The sequence below is a fragment of the Dermochelys coriacea genome, chromosome 16 (assembly GCF_009764565.3).
Source record: "Dermochelys coriacea isolate rDerCor1 chromosome 16, rDerCor1.pri.v4, whole genome shotgun sequence".
In the NCBI taxonomy this organism is placed as follows: domain Eukaryota; kingdom Metazoa; phylum Chordata; order Testudines; family Dermochelyidae; genus Dermochelys; species Dermochelys coriacea.
In genome coordinates, this window is record NC_050083.1 from 4,911,340 (window position 1) to 4,927,887 (window position 16,548).

The 16,548-nt window shown below is 45.6% G+C and overlaps 1 long non-coding RNA gene across 1 annotated transcript; it reads right to left on the reverse strand.

The window, feature by feature from the left end:
• Positions 1 to 4,204: 4,204 nt before the first annotated feature.
• On the reverse strand, positions 4,205 to 15,929 carry LOC122456870. Its single transcript, XR_006275999.1, has 3 exons — positions 15,753 to 15,929; positions 4,732 to 4,736; positions 4,205 to 4,215 (listed from the first exon to the last, which is right to left on the reverse strand). It is a non-coding gene; the product is annotated as an uncharacterized LOC122456870 (long non-coding RNA).
• Between the last annotated feature and the right edge of the window lie 619 nt (positions 15,930 to 16,548).

The window sequence follows — 16,548 nt, forward strand, 5'->3', positions numbered from 1 at the left end:
AAGGGGGTTGTGCGCACGTATCTCAGTGCTCCCACTGGTATCTCAGATATTTCCTTTTTAGTGTTCTCGATTTTTCTACAGGCTGCAGCATGAAGTGAAGAGATCATCAGAGTGTTTGGGTATTGGTCCCCTGCTTGCTGTCTGCAGTAATCAGAGAGTACTTTGAAGAGACTGGAGTTGTCCCTGTCAGCACAGACATATCAGAGACTCCTTTAGGATTGAAGCATATGAATGCAGTGGTGTCCACTTCATCTCGTACTCCAACAACTTCCTCTGGGAATTCCCGGTGCACTGTGACATACTCTTGGTAGGGGTCTTCCTCCATGCTGAGGCCACACAGGCCAAGATCCATTGGGGCTGGACAGGCAGCTGTTGGTCGAAGGACTGAAATATAAGAATAACTTCAGAGGTGGTGTAAAGCCCTGCTTTACATTCTGCCCCTTCAATCCTCACAGTGACCTCTGCTTGAGAACCTATCAGTCCTGGTGGGATTCTGGCTGGACAGTCCTTTCCAGGGGTGCTTTCAAGCCCTGAGGGCCTGGGTGGCTCCTTTCCCAAGCCCTTTTGTCCCTTCTTCCATTCTTCCTAACTGGTCCTCAGCTTTCCATACACAAAGGCAGGATTTTTTTTCAATATGACATTTGGCAGCACAATGTCCATCCTGGCCACACTGCAGCAGAATTGTCCTTTCCCTCTTTCGTTCTGGTGGGATGGTGGCTCTGAATGCTGACTTCTCCATTACCGCAATCAATAAGTAAAGCCCCTGCCCCACAGTATGCTGGGCAGTGTCCTTTGCCTCCGTTTCCCACCTTGCAGTGTGAAAGTCCAGTGAACAAAAATCTCTTTAACCCGGCGCTCCCTTTTTCCCTCCTCTGCATCCCACTCCCAGTTTGTGGTCCAAGGTCAGCAATGTCCCAGCGTCCAGTGGTGCATTTGGGTGGATTCATCTCTGGTCCCAATGCAGAGGGTGATTGAGTTATGCTGCTACCTCTCGCTGCACACCACAGCCTCTGCCACTGCTTCTGCTGCCATCACTGCCTCCACTTGTCACTGTTCACCATCATCACTACCACAGCCACCAGCACTGCTGCCTCTAGCTGTGATGCTTTGTTCTGAGGTTCCACCACTTAGATCAGTTCTGTGATTTCAGCAACGCCATTTCCACAGAGAAAGAACCAAGACTCTCAATTGAGTCTAACCAGCTCTGTCTTTAAACTCTGGAGGGAGAGCGTCAAATGGCTCCTAGGACCCTTTAAAAGGTCTAAAACACCAGGTAGAAATACTGGTCCCCCACCCTCTCTCTGTCCCTTGCCTTTGGCACCATGACACCCTGCTCAGCAAGTGAGGTTCACATCAGGAAGACACCCTGCCTCACAATTAGGGCATATTAAACACAGTTCTGCTACCCTTAATTATACAATCCAGATAATAACATTCTATCACCCCTGTGCACAAGACTGAAGTGAAGCTTGACCCAAAAAAGCTACTTTGGCAGAGCAGGTTGGTTTGCTCATCACTTAGGCAGAGTAGTTGTGTCTATGCAACTATGACAGGTTTCATAGTAGCAGCCGTGTTAGTCTGTATTCTCAAAAAGAAAAGGAGTACTTGTGGCACCTTAGAGACTAACAAATTTATTAGAGCATAAGCTTTCGTGAGCTACAGCTCACTTCATCGGATGCAACTATGTTCTGCTCCTGAAGTCTTTTCCCCCATTCCTCGCTAGATGGCAGAGGAGAGCTCACTCCAACCACTGATTGCAACTGATTCACTCAGGATCGCCATCCTATATCCAGGTGATATGGTGATGGTCAAAGTATCTATGTTTATCATAGAAGTAAACGGCTCCTCCCTCCTCAGTCGCTGTAGCACACCCAGTAGTTTGTTGTGACCATTACACAATCCATCTCTACTAATACACACCGGAGAGTTTCTGCAAAAAGAAAAGGAGTACTTGTGGCACCTTAGAGACTAACAAATTTATTAGAGCATAAACTTTCGTGAGCTACAGCTCACTTCATCGGATGCATTTGGTGGAAAAAACAGAGGGGAGATTGATATACACACACAGAGGACATGAAACAATGGGTTTATCATACACACTGTAAGGAGAGGCGATAAGGAGAGTGATCACTTAAGATGAGCCATCACCAGCAGCGGGGGTGGGAAAGGAGGAAAACCTTTCATGGTGACAAGCAAGGTAGACTATTTCCAGCAATTAACAAGAATATCTGAGGAACAGTGGGGGGTGGGGTGGGGAGGAGAAATAACATGGGGAAATAGTTTTACTTTGTGTAATGACTCATCCATTCCCAGTCTCTATTCAAGCCTAAGTTAATTGTATCCAGTTTGCAAATTAATTCCAATTCAGCAGTCTCTCGTTGGAGTCTGTTTCTGAAGCTTTTTTGTTGAAGGATAGCCACTCTTAGGTCTGTAATCGAGTGACCAGAGAGCTTGTAGTGTTCTCCAACTGGTTCCCGAATACTACAATTCTTGACGTCTGACCTGTGTCCACCCACTCCTCCACGCAGAGACTGTCAGCCCGACCAATGCACATGGCAGAGGGGCACCGCCGGCACACGATGGCACACATCACATTGGCAGATGCGCAGGTGAAAGAGCCCCTGACAGTGCGGCCGATGCGATCAGGCCCCATGATGGTGTCCCCTGAACAGACATGCGGACAGAGTTGGCAACAGGCCTTGCTGCAAGGACAGGTCCCTGGGCCAGTGGTTCTGCTGTGTGGTGTGTGGTATGTGGTTGCTGGTGAGTATTTGCTTCAGGTTGGGGGGCCGTCTGCAAGCAAGGACTGGCCCGTCTCCCAAGACCCGCGAGAGCGATGGGCCGTCCCCCAGGACAGTAGATCCCTGATGATGCGCTGGAGAGGCTTCAGTCGGGGGCCGAAGGCGATGGCCAGCGGCGCCCTGCCACCCTCCCTGCTGGGCCTGTCCTGTAGTAGGCGACCACTGGGTACTCCCCTGGCCCTGCCAATCCACCTCCCCACCCCAGCAGGTGGGCAATGCAGCTGCAGGAATGCATGACAGAGATCCCGCAGGTGTCCGTCTCTGTCCGAGGGGTTGGAGCAAATGCGGCCACATTGTAGAGCTTGGCTGTAGACAATGGATCGTGTGGTATGATCTGGATGAAAGCTAGAGGCATGTAGGTAGGAACAGTGGTCAGTAGCTTTCCGATATAGGGTGGTGTCCATGTGACCATCGCTTATTAGCACCGTAGTGTCCAGGAAGTGGACCTCCTGCGCGGACCGGTCCAGGCTGAGGCCGACGGTGGGACGAAAACCGCTGAAATCATGGTGGAATTCCTCAAGGGCCTCCCCTCCATGGGTCCAGATGATGAAGACGTCATCAATGCAGCAGTCTTTTACTCTTGAAACACTTCATCCAGAAGGTTCCCAGCCTCTATGAACCACCATACTGGAGCATAACAAAGCATTCCACCTTCCTTGACTTGATCAATGTTTTGGAAGATCGTGCTAGTTGCAAAAACACCCTGTGCTATTTGCTTATGTTATGTGAGGTTATATTTTTCTCGCAACAAAAGACACTATCAATAACATACTCCCAGGGATGCATATTTTTGGTGTAGATTAATATTTTAAGTGAGAAATTTCATAGCAGAAAACACTTCTATGAAAAATCTGATTTTTTTTAACAATTAGGAGATGCTAATTAAAGAGACAAGTACAATACCTCCACCTGAGGAATGTCAAGCTATAAAATAAGAAGAAACTATGGACCTGGGAATGTGTACACAAAAATCTGATTTAAATCTTAAAATCTGATTCATTGTGGAAGAAAGAACCCTTCTTTTTTCACCCTAAAATCTGATTTTTACAAACTTCTCAGAACCTCTCAGAGTCTTCTGGGAGTTTCCCTGTCCTCCCCTTCATTAGCTATATGATGTGCTTCCCTGTGTGCCCCTTTGTGAGCGATATGAGGCTGTTTATCCCCTGGGCCCCTATGCCATTTGTCTCTGAAACACTGCAGGTGCGCTGGCTACACCGCAGGCTTTGGGTTTGTGTACAGTTTTCAAAATCCTTCTCTGCTGCCCCCTGGCGATATGCTTGGGACATGTCAAGTTTTGTAAAATTCACCTTTCCCGCAAGTTTACAAGTATTTGGAATTGGATACTTACCCACCCCCAACCCAGAGTTTTGGGTGACAGAATAATTCCTACCAATTCTTACACTTCCAGAATTTTCTGAAACTCAAAATTAAATTAATTCCCACTTTTAAACATCTTCTCTTGGCTGCTCACAAATGATACAGGACAGACAAACCTCTGGAAACACAGGGCTGGCATTTTCAGTCCCACACAGCCTTGCTACTCCAGCAGTTACTAATCCCAGTGTTAGCTGCAGAGTTCTGTTCTACTGTTAATCCCCCCATCTGCACATAACAAAATTCATTCCGCACTTGGACATAAAAAATCAGAAGGAACACGGACAGGCTGTATTCTATCAGTATCTCTTTCTCCCATCCAAATCTCTTGATCACTATGGTCTGAGGCCCCCTCCACCAAACTGTCCAACACCCTGCCCTAAGCACTGACAGAGGCCAGCTCACCCTGGGGCCTGTGCCACAGTTCCAAGTTCACTGCACGTCTGCCCCCTCCATGTCCCCTCCTTTAGGTCTCAGGCCTCTCTCTATAGGTGGAGACCCACGTCCCACTTGCCCCATTATGGGGATTTAGGCTCACAGTCCCCCTGCAATTCACTGTGACTGGCCCAGCAGGTCTGGCCTGAGTCCAGCATCTGCAGTTCACTCTCCCCAGGGGCTATGACAGGGCTATTAGCAACCAGCCAGCTCTCACTGAGCACAGGACAGTTATTTTGGAGAAAAGCATTCCATAGAAAACATATAATAAACAACAAAGAGTCTACAGCTTACCTGCTGTCCCCCATCTCCTCCATGGAGCCGCCTGCAGGGGCCAGTCCTGCAAACCCTTCCAGGGTTTTGCCCTCTTGGTTACAATCCCAGATCAGTTCTTTCATCCAGTGACAGGTTTCAGAGTAGCAACCGTGTTACAACAACACTGCATACAGAGAAGTGCTTGACATGAGTACTGCCTACCCCTAAAGTACCCCTAAAGGGCAGTAAAATGATATTAGCAATGGTAGAGCGAGCTGACGGAGTGCTCCCAGAAGAAGTTCTGATCCACAGCAGAGTCATGACCTTACCTGCCAAAGCCCAGGAAAAGGTGTTAATGAAACAAGCCATGATATTGTTGTAAAATAAGGACAGAGGATAGCAGACCTCTTCAAGCCATAAACCATCATGAGACCCTAATGTGAAGCCCAGGTTCCACTGACAGACCCTGCAAGGTTTGATTTCAGGGTTTCAGCATTGTCTGAGGAGTGGAAGAATCATCTTAGGCAGAAACTTTGTGAAAGCACGAAGATATTTTCACTGCATATGTGGAATGTGCTACAGGAGCGGAGCACAACAGCAGATTACAAGACTCAAAACCCCTTGGGGTACATCTACACTACAATTAGACACCCAGGAGAAGCAAGCCTAAGGGAAAAAATAGTTCAGGAGAGTTGGTAGTTTTTTAAAGAGACATTATTAAGGGCACAAGAGCAAACTATCCCAATAAGAAAAGGAGTACTTGTGGCACCTTAGAGACTAACAAATTTATTAGAGCATAAGCTTTCATGAGCTACAGCTCACTTGTAGCTCACGAAAGCTTATGCTCTAATAAATTTGTTAGTCTCTAAGGTGCCACAAGTACTCCTTTTCTTTTTGCGAATACAGACTAACACGGCTGCTACTCTGAAACCTGTAACTATCCCAATGTATAGGAAAGATAGGGAATATGGCCAGAGACCACCTGACTTAACCAGGAGACCTTCAACAACCTGAAATTCAAAAAAAGAGTCATACAAAAAGTGGAAACTAGGTCAAATTATGAAGGATGAATATAAAAAACAACACATGGATGTAGGGGCAATACCAGAAAGGCCAAGGCACAAAACAAGATTAAACTCGGTAGGGATAAAAAGGTAACAAGAAAAACATTCTAAAAATACATGAGAAGCAAGAGGAAGACCAAGGACAGAGTAGGCCCATTACTCAGTGAGGAGGGAAAGACATTAACAGAAAATGCAGCAATGGCTAAAGTTTTAAATGCCTCTTTCATTTCAGTTTTCACAAAACAGGTTAACAGTGATTGGACAACTAACATAGTAAACACCAGTGTAAATGGGGTAGGATCAGAGGCTAAAATATGAAAAGAACAAGTTAAGAATTACTTAGTTGTCTTCAAGTTGGCAGGATCTGATGAAATACACCCTAGAATATTTAAGGAACTGGAAGAAGATATCTCTGAGCCATTAATGATTATCTTTGAGAACTCCTGAAGGATGAGATAAATCCCAGAGTAATGGAAAAGGGCAAATATAGTTCCTATCTATAAACCACAATGCAGGGAATTATAGACCAGTCAGCTTAACTTTGGTATCTGGAAAGATAATGGAGCAAATAACCAAACAATTAATTGTAAGCATCTAGAAGATAATAAGGTGATAAATAACAGTCAACATAGATTTGTCAAGAACAAATCATGACAAACCAATCTAATATCCTTTTTTGGACAAGGTAACAAGACTTGTGGCTAGCAGGGAAGCAGTAGATGTGGCTCCGTGGATTAAAACGGGGCTGGAAACCCGTATAATAAACCTTGGTGTTTATTATCCTGACTCTGGGAGGAGAGTGGGGTTTGCTACCTGCTCCCTGAAAACCTGAATTTGTTCTCCCAGTGTCTGTTGCTTTTGTCTGCATGCCAAATGGATGGCAGGAGTGCCCTTCCCTGCTGCAATTGACTGTTTCTGGGCAAATCCATGCGTTAATGCATCAATTCCCTATGCACTGACATTCCACTTCCCCGGGAAGTACTTGACCCCTGTTCCGCCCTAGGCCCCGCCCCCCCACTCTACTCCTTCCCCCAAGATCCCACTCCCACTCCGCCTCTTCCCACCCCCATTCCGCCCCCTCCCACAAGTACACCCTGCTCTCGCTCCTGAACAGCTGATCGCAGCGGGCGGGAGGTGCTGGGAGGGAGTGGAGGAGCTGATTGGCAGGGCCCCCAGCAGGCAGGAGGTGCTGTGGGGAAGAGGGAGGCGCTGATCTGCGGGGCTGCCAGTGGGTGCTGAGCACCCACTATTTTTTTCCTATGGGTGCTCCAGCCCTGGAGCACCCATGGAGTTGGCACCCATGATCAGTTCTAGGTGTTAACCCACTCGCTCAGTTGTTCTCTTTGAAATTCTTTTTTATCCACTCCCCTGTGATCAAGTGGCAGCCTCTGTCGCCTGATGTGCTCTGTTAACTGTTCCGTTTCCTCTTCCATCTGATTTACTCAACTATTGAAAGTATTGTTTGCTGCTGCTCCCTTCTGTGGACGTACTTCTCCTGTTCCAGTGAGCACCAGGGTAGGTCTCTGTTTAGGTTTTGCCAGAACCTGGCTCTGACCATATGGTGGTGGTTGCAGTGCAGTGGCCCCTGCCCATGGACTGCTTGGTGGTTTGTGGTCTGGGTCATTCCCAGTGTTCCCATTCCAACACCCATTCCAATCATCCCATGTTCCATCTTTTAATTTTGCTAGGTCCACATTTTTCCATTTCTGTCCCCATCCTTCAGGCACTAAGTACCTGAAGCCAGTTGATTTATAACAGGGAACGGCACTTTTCTTTTTTGCCGATTCTCTACAGTTGTTTCCAATTTTCTATTCTGTACCTGTGCTCGCTATCACACATCATGTCTCTGGGCTGCTTGCTGCCCTGCTAACAGAACTGGGGCTTTCCAGTCTTCTATTGTTTCTGTTGCTTCTTCTAACTCTTTTTTGTTTTTGTTTCTGTTACTTGCCCTGCCAGTTTTGTGGCATGTTATCTTAGCCATCTAATGACCATACTCATAGTTTACAATATTTTATATTTCTGGCACTTCTTCTTCTTCTTCATGCCTATAGTTTGAGGAGTGTTTGCATGCAGGGTATGCTGGCCCTCTTGAGTACCTCAGTCCTGGTGACTCTGTCCCTCCAGGAGATTCCAAAGATTCAACAAAGGCAATACATATGAAAGCTGTTGAGCCTCTTTTCCTGATGACAGTATAAGGTCCATGTCCTGCTTCCGTACAAAAGTGTGCAGATAAGACATGCACGATACACACAGATCTGTGTGTGTTTTGGTTTGGGCATGTGTGCTGAATGAACGATGGGTACATCCCAAAGGACATCCTCTACAGCAAATTGGCATCTGGAAAAAACCCCAAAGGACACCCAAAATTACATTTCAAGGATGCTTGCAAGTGAGACCTCAAAGAAATGGAGATGAATGTGGACAACTGGGAAGATCACACTCAGGACCACCACCTTTAGAATCAAGAATTTAACAAAAGTCTCCGGAGTTCAGCCTAGCAGTGGAGAAAAGTGCTCCCAGAATGCGGAGCCCAAAGGATCGAAACACCACCTTTAAATCTGACAGATGAGGCAGAGATTGTCTCTCTCATGTGGGTCTCTTCAGCCATGGCTGCAGCCGCCATAAAACCAACTGAATAAATACTTTACCTCTCAGGGGTGCATACCCATGGTCTCTCAAGACTGAAGGATGCCTATTGTTAGCAAGCCTATAGTCTCTGTCCTAACCTTACAAATTCCAGTCCATGTTTCCCCACTTTCTTTGTTGACCTCCTATGAACCGCACTTACTCATTACCCAGTGTGTCCAAACCTTATCAAACTCTGTGGGGATTTGTAGTGGGGGAGTGAGGGAGAATCCTTAGATCAGAGTTTTCTGCCATCTCAGGTTGCAAACCTTAGACTAGAGCAGGCAGCTCGCCACTCACCAAATCAACGGCTGGGGTCACCTGTGTTGTTAGCGCTGCAGAATGTTGTTACGGCTTCTAAGTTGTTAGTGCTGCTGTTCTTGGAGCTCCAGTGTTAGCTGAATGAGCAGACGGTGCAGCCTGCTGGTCCAGCAGACCTCGATGTTATTCATAAAAAAAGACCTAAGGCTTGGTGGTAAAGGCCCTCGGCAGGTTTATTGCAGACAAAGCATGGTGCTAGTGCCTCATAGGAGCTATAGTTACATAACACATGGGTGCTTGTGACAATGGTACCCGTTCAATTAGCACACCAGAATGCTATTCTTGACCAGCACAATAATGCCCTTCCTGTGACTTCTCCTTTTATACATTGATACAAACAAGTTACATATTACAATCCATATGCTTTTTTATTATTATCCTTTACCTTGTACCTGCTAGTTCAAACAAAACATCCTCATCCATTATCCTGTTATCCCCTCCTATCTTAGGAGAGGTCTGTGTGTCCCTGTACGTTCTCCTCAGAATGGGTTTACACAGTACTTGAGAACTCTGGGAATTCCTGCACTATCCTCGCAGGTCAGGAATGTGCTTACTTGGTTAGCTGCCACCTAGGCCTTGTCTACACTGCCACTTTACAGTGCTGAAACTTTCTCGCTCAAGGGTGTGAAAAAACACCCCCTGTCCCCTGAGCGCTGCAAGTTTCAGCGCAGTAAAGTGGCAGTGCAGATAGTGCACCAGCGCTGGGAACTACTCCCCTCGTGGGGGTGTTTTTTTTGCAGCGCTGGGAAACGCTGGTGCCGCTTTAACGTTGCTAGTGAAAACATACCCTAGTGTGTTACTATTCTGCTAATGCCAGGCTATTTTGGTTCATCCTGTCAGCTATGCATTGGACTCCAGCAAGGCCTACAACACATAGGAAGAATAATCAATTGCACAAAATCCTAAATGGGAAATGACAGCCTAGGAAGGAGCACTGCAGACAAGGCTCTGGGGGTTCTAATGGATCACAGATTAAATATGGGTCAACAATGTAACACTGTTGCAAAAAAAGCAAACACCAGGCATGTTACAAGTAAAACATGAGAAGCAATTCTTCCATTCTATTCAGAACTGATAAGGTCACAACAGGAGCACCAATTGGGAGCGGGCGGAAGGGCAGGAGCCCCCCCCACCCAGGTTTCATACAGGAGGTGTGCAAGCTCCCAGGTGGACTCTTAACTACAGCACAGCATTAGGGCTAGTCTACACTGGCAACGCTAGTGTGATTTGTGTGGTCGCAGTGCAGTGCTGGGAGAGATCTCTCTAAACACTCTAAAAAACCACCCCCACGAGGGGGCAGAGCTCCCAGCACGGTTTGAGCATTGGCCTGCTAAACCCAGGGTTGTGAGTTCAATCCTTGAGGAGGCCATTTAGGGATCTGTGGCAAAACTTGGGGATTGGCCCTGCTTTGAGCAGAGGGTTGGACAAGATGATCTCCTGAGGTCTCTTCCAACCCTGATTTTCTATGATTCTATACTTGCTGTGCTCAGGGGTGTGTTTTTTTACACCCCTGAGTAAGAAAGTTGCAGCGCTGTAAATTGCCAGTGTAGACAAGCCCTTAGTATGAAATGTAAGTTCTGCAGAGGAGAGGTGCCCCTGGGGCAGGGAGTCAGTATTTTGTTCACAAACAGAGGCAGGGTGATTAAGATAAGAAAGGGCTGGTGATTAAATTAAGGATCTGGAAGTCTAGCCTGTAAAACACAAATCCCTGGTGTGTGTGTGTGGGGGGGGGGGAGAGATTGTTTTAGAGTGAATGCAGGGGACTCAGAAAAAATACAGCCAAGCCCTCTGAGCCAAGGTTACATTCAGAAAAGGGGGAGGTTTGGGGGCATAGGTGAAAATAAGGGGTCAAAACCAGGGGAAGGGAGAGCTGTGGTATAGAGAAGCTCCCACTCTATCTGTGGTACTTATGTGGCCCCCATCACCATAGTATCTGAGCTCCTCACAATGTCTAAACTATTTCTCCTCCCAGCCCCTCGTTGAGGTAGAGCAGGACTGTATCCCCATTGCACAGATAGGGCACTGAGGCACACACAGACTAAAGGCCAGATTTTCAAAGGCACATAGTGAGATTTTCAAAAAAGCCTAGAAGACTGGGTGCTTTGTAAACCCCACTAGATGCCTAGCTGCATCTTTGGGTGCCTAAAAACCTTTGAAACTCTGTCCCTAAGGCACTGACCTGAGGTCACACAGAAAGTCCATAGCCAGGGAGTAGAACCCAGATCTTTCCAGGTTAGCTCCCTACCCAGCACACCAGCCTCTCTCTCTGCTGCATGCTGCAAAAATAGAGGACTCTGATAGATGGGAGCAAAACTAAGGCAGCCAAGTTCTCTGAGACTCCAGCAAATGGACCCAGGATGGATGTCCTGGTTGACAGCGTGAAAAGCTGCACGGAGGTCAGGCAGGATGGAGAATGAGTCAGATGAGAAGAGATCATTTGACTCCCAAGGGCTGGCAGGTTCTGCCCCAAGCTGGCAGATGGATGCTGGGCAATTTTACATTTTAACTAAAAAACATTTTATTTTATCAAGTTTTCTTCTGAGTTCGAGAAAAGGAAGGAATCAGAAAGTCTCATATAAGTCTCAGATGTGGTTATGCCTCAAATTCTTAGGGTTTCAGCTGTATCAAGGGCAACTCCAGAACAAAGAACAGAAATTGCATCCACAGAGTCCATAAAGTTAACGATTATTGTTATGAGCTGTATTATTCACTGGGTATCAGCTGTGTGTGCAGCACTGTTCAGAATATGTCAGAAAATGTAGTCCCTGAGCCAATGTGTATAAAATGTGTAGCCCTGATAAGATGGCTCAGATATTTAAGTATGAAATGTATAGTTATTAAGCACATGTTAATATCTATGAGTGGAGGCACTGATGGCAATAGAAGTTCTACTGGATAAAGGACTAGAAGTTTTGACTCTCCAACTTTCTTTCTAGAGGAAGAGCTGCCCAGAGCTCCTGTGCCTGTTTATTTTCCTTTCCTGCCTGCAGTGACCCAGATATATCACAGGAGTATCAGGTTTTTTCCTCAACTTTAAAATATAGAATTTTCTTGGCGTTTGGTTTTAAATAGTCTCCTTTAAGAACTACAACTTAATCACTGTAGTGTTGTGTTTAAGAGCCGTCTGGAAAGTAACTAGCCTTTAAACAGAGGTAAAAGCAGTGTTACCAAGGCTCATGATTTTGTCATGAGTGTCATGATAATTGTTTTCCTTTAAAGCCCCAGCTTCTGGAGTCAAGTGATATGTGATGATTTCAGCCTTCATTCTTAAAGAAAAATAAAGTTTCTAGTCCTTTTGGCTGTGGATAAAGCTTCAAAATGTGACCCCTAGTGCACCCTAAAGGCTCAAGAAGCAGAAGGCAATAAAAAGAATACCAAATCTATTATTTTTACATAATCTCATGATTTTTGAACATTTGGGGTTGGCAATACTGTGAAAGTGACTTGAAAGTGTCAGTTTCACTCCTGTTTAAGATTAGTTTCTAGTTTATTATCTGTTGTGAGGTAACACCCCTAGAGCTCCAGGCAAGTGCAGTATAAACTCACTGGGCCTTGCCCTAGTACAGCGGTTCTAAAACTTCATTGCACCGCAATCCCCTTCTGACAACAAAAATCACTACATGGCCCCAGGAGGGGGGAACATCAAAGCATGAGCCTGCCAGAGCCCCGACAGCCTGAGGGGGAGGGCCCTGTAACCTGACCCCATCACCCAGGCCTGAAGCCCTTGGGCTTTGGCTTCACCCCTGAGCGGTGCAGCTCAGGCTTCAGTTTTGGCCCTAGGAATTCTAACACCAGCTCTGGTGACCCCATTAAAATGGGGTTACGACTCACTTTTGGGTCCTGACCCACAGTTTGAGAACTGCTGCCCTACTAGGATGTTTCCAAAGTTAAATGATCTATTCCAAGCTTGATGAACTGCAAAAAAGTGATAGTCATCTAGATTTTTCTCAAATTGTTTCAATAGTATTCAAGAGTTAGTAACAAAGAATATACATTAACATTTTAAATCTAACCAGTGTCCCTTAACTGACTTGATACAAGATATCAGAACATGTTAGTATTAGAATGGAGTGGGTCTAATATTTATGTAATCATCTTTTTTTATATAGGAATTAGATACAGTGCTCCTATCAACTAATTTCTGTTATTATCTGCAAAAAAAACCCCTAGAGTTTTCAAGTGCCTAAGTAGCCCCTGGAATCGCAGTTAAAATTGTCCCTCCCTCACCAAAATCTGAAATGGTGCCCCTCAGTACTGTGTCCAATTCTGGGCAGCACACTTTGAGAAAGATGCAGACAAATTGGAGAAAGTTCAGAGTAGAGCAACAAAAATGATTAAAGGTTTAGAAAACACAACGTGTAAGGCAAGATTGAAAAAATTGTGTTTGTTTAGTTTGGAGAAAAAAAGACTGACAGGGGACATAAATCTTCAAGTACATAAAAGGTTGTTATAAATAGGAGGGTGATAAATTGTCTTATCCACTGAGAACAGGACAAGAAGCAATGGGCTTAAATTGCAGCAAGGGGGATTTAGGTTGGCCATCAGGAAAAACTTCCTAACTTTAAGGGTAACTAAGCACTGAAGCAAATTACAAGGAGGTTGTGTAATCTTAGTCACTGGATGTTTTTAAGAGCAAGCTAGACAAACACCTGTCAGGGATGGTCTAGATAATACTTAGTCCTGCCATGAGTGCAGAGGACTGGACTAGATGATCTCTCAAGGTCTCTTCCAGTTCTACATTTCTGTGATTCTATGAAGAGAGGGAGAAGCCTATATCAGCCTTTTACTGAGTGACCCTCAAGGGAACCTTCACCATTCCTAGCCCAAGGAGAAGTTCCCGCTGTTCCTGCAACACTCACTCTCAATAGGCATGACAGAATTATCAGGCCAATAAACAGGATAATTTATGATGCACCTAGGGTGGTTAGTGAAGAACCAATATACTTAGCTCACAGGTTTGTGCCAGCAGTAGTGGATTTCTGAAGACCCTCTGTGCAGAAATAATAGAACTGGTGCAATAACGAGGGTTATTTGCCAGAACAGCAAATTCCTGGCTGTGAGGAGGATGTAAGCTGTGGTCTGAATGAGAGGTTTCAGAGTAGCAGCCGTGTTAGTGTGTATTCGCAAAAAGAAAAGGAGTACTTGTGGCACCTTAGAGACTAACAAATTTATTTGAGCATAAGCTTTCGTGAGCTACAGCTCACTTCATCGGATGCATTTGATGGAAAATACAGTGGGCTTATGAGAGTATCCAGTTTTGAGAGCTCATTCTTAATCTTTCCCTGTTTGCTGAGGAGGATATTGATCAGGTGGTTCCGCAGTTTCTTTGAGAGTGTGTGGCACAAGCTGTCAGCATAGTCTGTGTGGTATGTAGATTGTAATGGATTTTTTACCTTCAGTCCCTTTGGTATGATGTACATCTGTTTGCATTTGGAGAGGAAGATGATGTCTGTCTGAATCTGTACGAGTTTTTTCATGAAGTTGACAGATTTCCACTCTATACGGCTAAATTCAGTGCCTTGCATAATGACAGGTTTCAGAGTAGCAGCCATGTTAGTCTGTATTCGCAAAAAGAAAAGGAGTACTTGTGGCATCTTAGAGACTAACAAATTTATTTGAGCATAAGCTTTCATGAGCTACAGCTCACTTCATCGGATGCATTTGGTGGAAAATACAGTGGGCTCTCCTTTGCCATCTAGTGATGAACTGTGGGAAAAGACTTCAGAACATATTTGCATAGATTCACCTACTTTGCCTAGGTGATCAGCAGACCAACCTGCTCTGCCAAAGTGATCAATTTTGGGTGTTTTGGATAACAATTCACTTTAGTCTTGGGGGTAATGAAATGTGATTATCCTGACTGTAAGAATAAGGGGCAGCAGAACTGTACTTAATAGAAGAGAACCTCAGCGTCCCAAACACCTTGGGAATGGAGGTTGTTTGTATCTCTGAAATGTTCGTAACCCTGAACAAAACATTATGGTTATTCTTTCAAAAGTTTACAAGTAAACATTGACTTAAATCAGCTTTGAAACTTTACTATGCAAAAGAAAAATGCTGCTTTCCCTTTATTTTTTTAGTAGTTTACATTTAACACAGTATTGTATTGTATTCACTTTTTATTTTTGTCTTTGCTGCTGCCTGATTGTGTACTTCTGGTTCCAAATGAGGTGGTGACCGGTCAATTCATAACTCTGAGGTTCTACTGTATGCCTTAATTGAGCAGGGGTGACCCAGTACTTTAACCTGGCTTGCTAAGTGAGGTGTAGTGGTGCCAATGGTAAGGGAAAGCGAGAGAGGATGGGGACAAGTGTTTCTACCTGGTTGTGTAAAGGGTCTGTGATGCATGCCTAGAAAGGGTTAAACACCTTTCAAAATAACCCTCAAAAGATATGTGGGGAGACGTTTGTGTTTTTGTGTATTTACATACGTATGAGTAGGGTCCACAATGTAATCAACAGTCCCTGCCTATGCTGTGTTTTGATAGTTCAGAGACCAAAAAAACATCCTAGCATTTAAATGATTGTAAACATGGGATATCTCAGTATTCATCTCTCTTTGAAATGTACTGTGAATGGTGGAGGAACAAGCAGATTGCCTTATGTTAATTCTATAGCTAAGTACCAGTGATGGACCTCCTTCAAAGTCATCCTAATTATCTTTTGTTCCTGGAGGAACTCCCAACTTGTCAAAGAGGACATGAAATTGTATAAAAGATCCTTAGGTCCTGATTCTGTCATCTCAGATCTGCTTAGGCTTCATCAGGGGAAGTTTGAGTCGCAAGACTGAAGTCCCAGTTATGCTGGTACGCCCTGAATATGAGATTTGGACATTGGACTATAACCTATGAACTATTTCTTAAAGAACTCTTTGCAACTACAGTAACTCGCCACTTAACATCCTCTCACTTAACGTTGTTTCAATCTTACGTCCCTGCTCAGTTACATAACATGCTCCATTTAAAGTTGTGCAGTGCTTCGCTATAACGTCATTTGGCTGCCCGCTTTGTCCACAGCTGGCAGCCCCCCATCAGCTCCCCTATGCCCCCCCAGCGCCTCCCACCTGCCGTCAGACCCCACGGATCAGCGCCCTCCCACTCCTTCCCTGGCAATCAGTTGGTTTGCAGTGTTCAGGAGGGAGGGGGAAGGAGCGAGGACATGGTGCGCAGGCTCCCACTCCCTCCCGCCTCTTGAACACCACAAACCAGCTGATTACCATGGGCAGGAGGCAGGGGAGAGGGGGGGAGGAGCGAGGACATGGAATGCGGAGTAAAGGGGGGGGGAGAAGAGACAGGTGAAGGGTGGGGGCTTGGGGGAAGGGGTGGAGTGGGTGGGCCAAGGGTTGAGCCCCCCACCCCTGGTACTTGCAGAGTAGGGGAAGCTGCTGCTGCTACTGCTGTGCAATGTGCTTCTCCTAGCCTACAGCATCTTCAGCCTCCTTGCCTGCCTCCTTGTCCCCAGTGCCAGTGGTCTGTGCCTGTGTGGGGTAAGGCGGGGGCACCTCCCAACTATAGTACTGGACTGGACTGTATGGCAAAAAAAATTTCCCTGGAACCTAAACTCCTCCCCCACTTACATTCATTCTGATGGGGAAAATGGATTCGCTTAAATCATTTCACTTAAAGTTGCATTTTTCAGGAACATAACTACAACATTAAGTGAGGAGTTACTGTA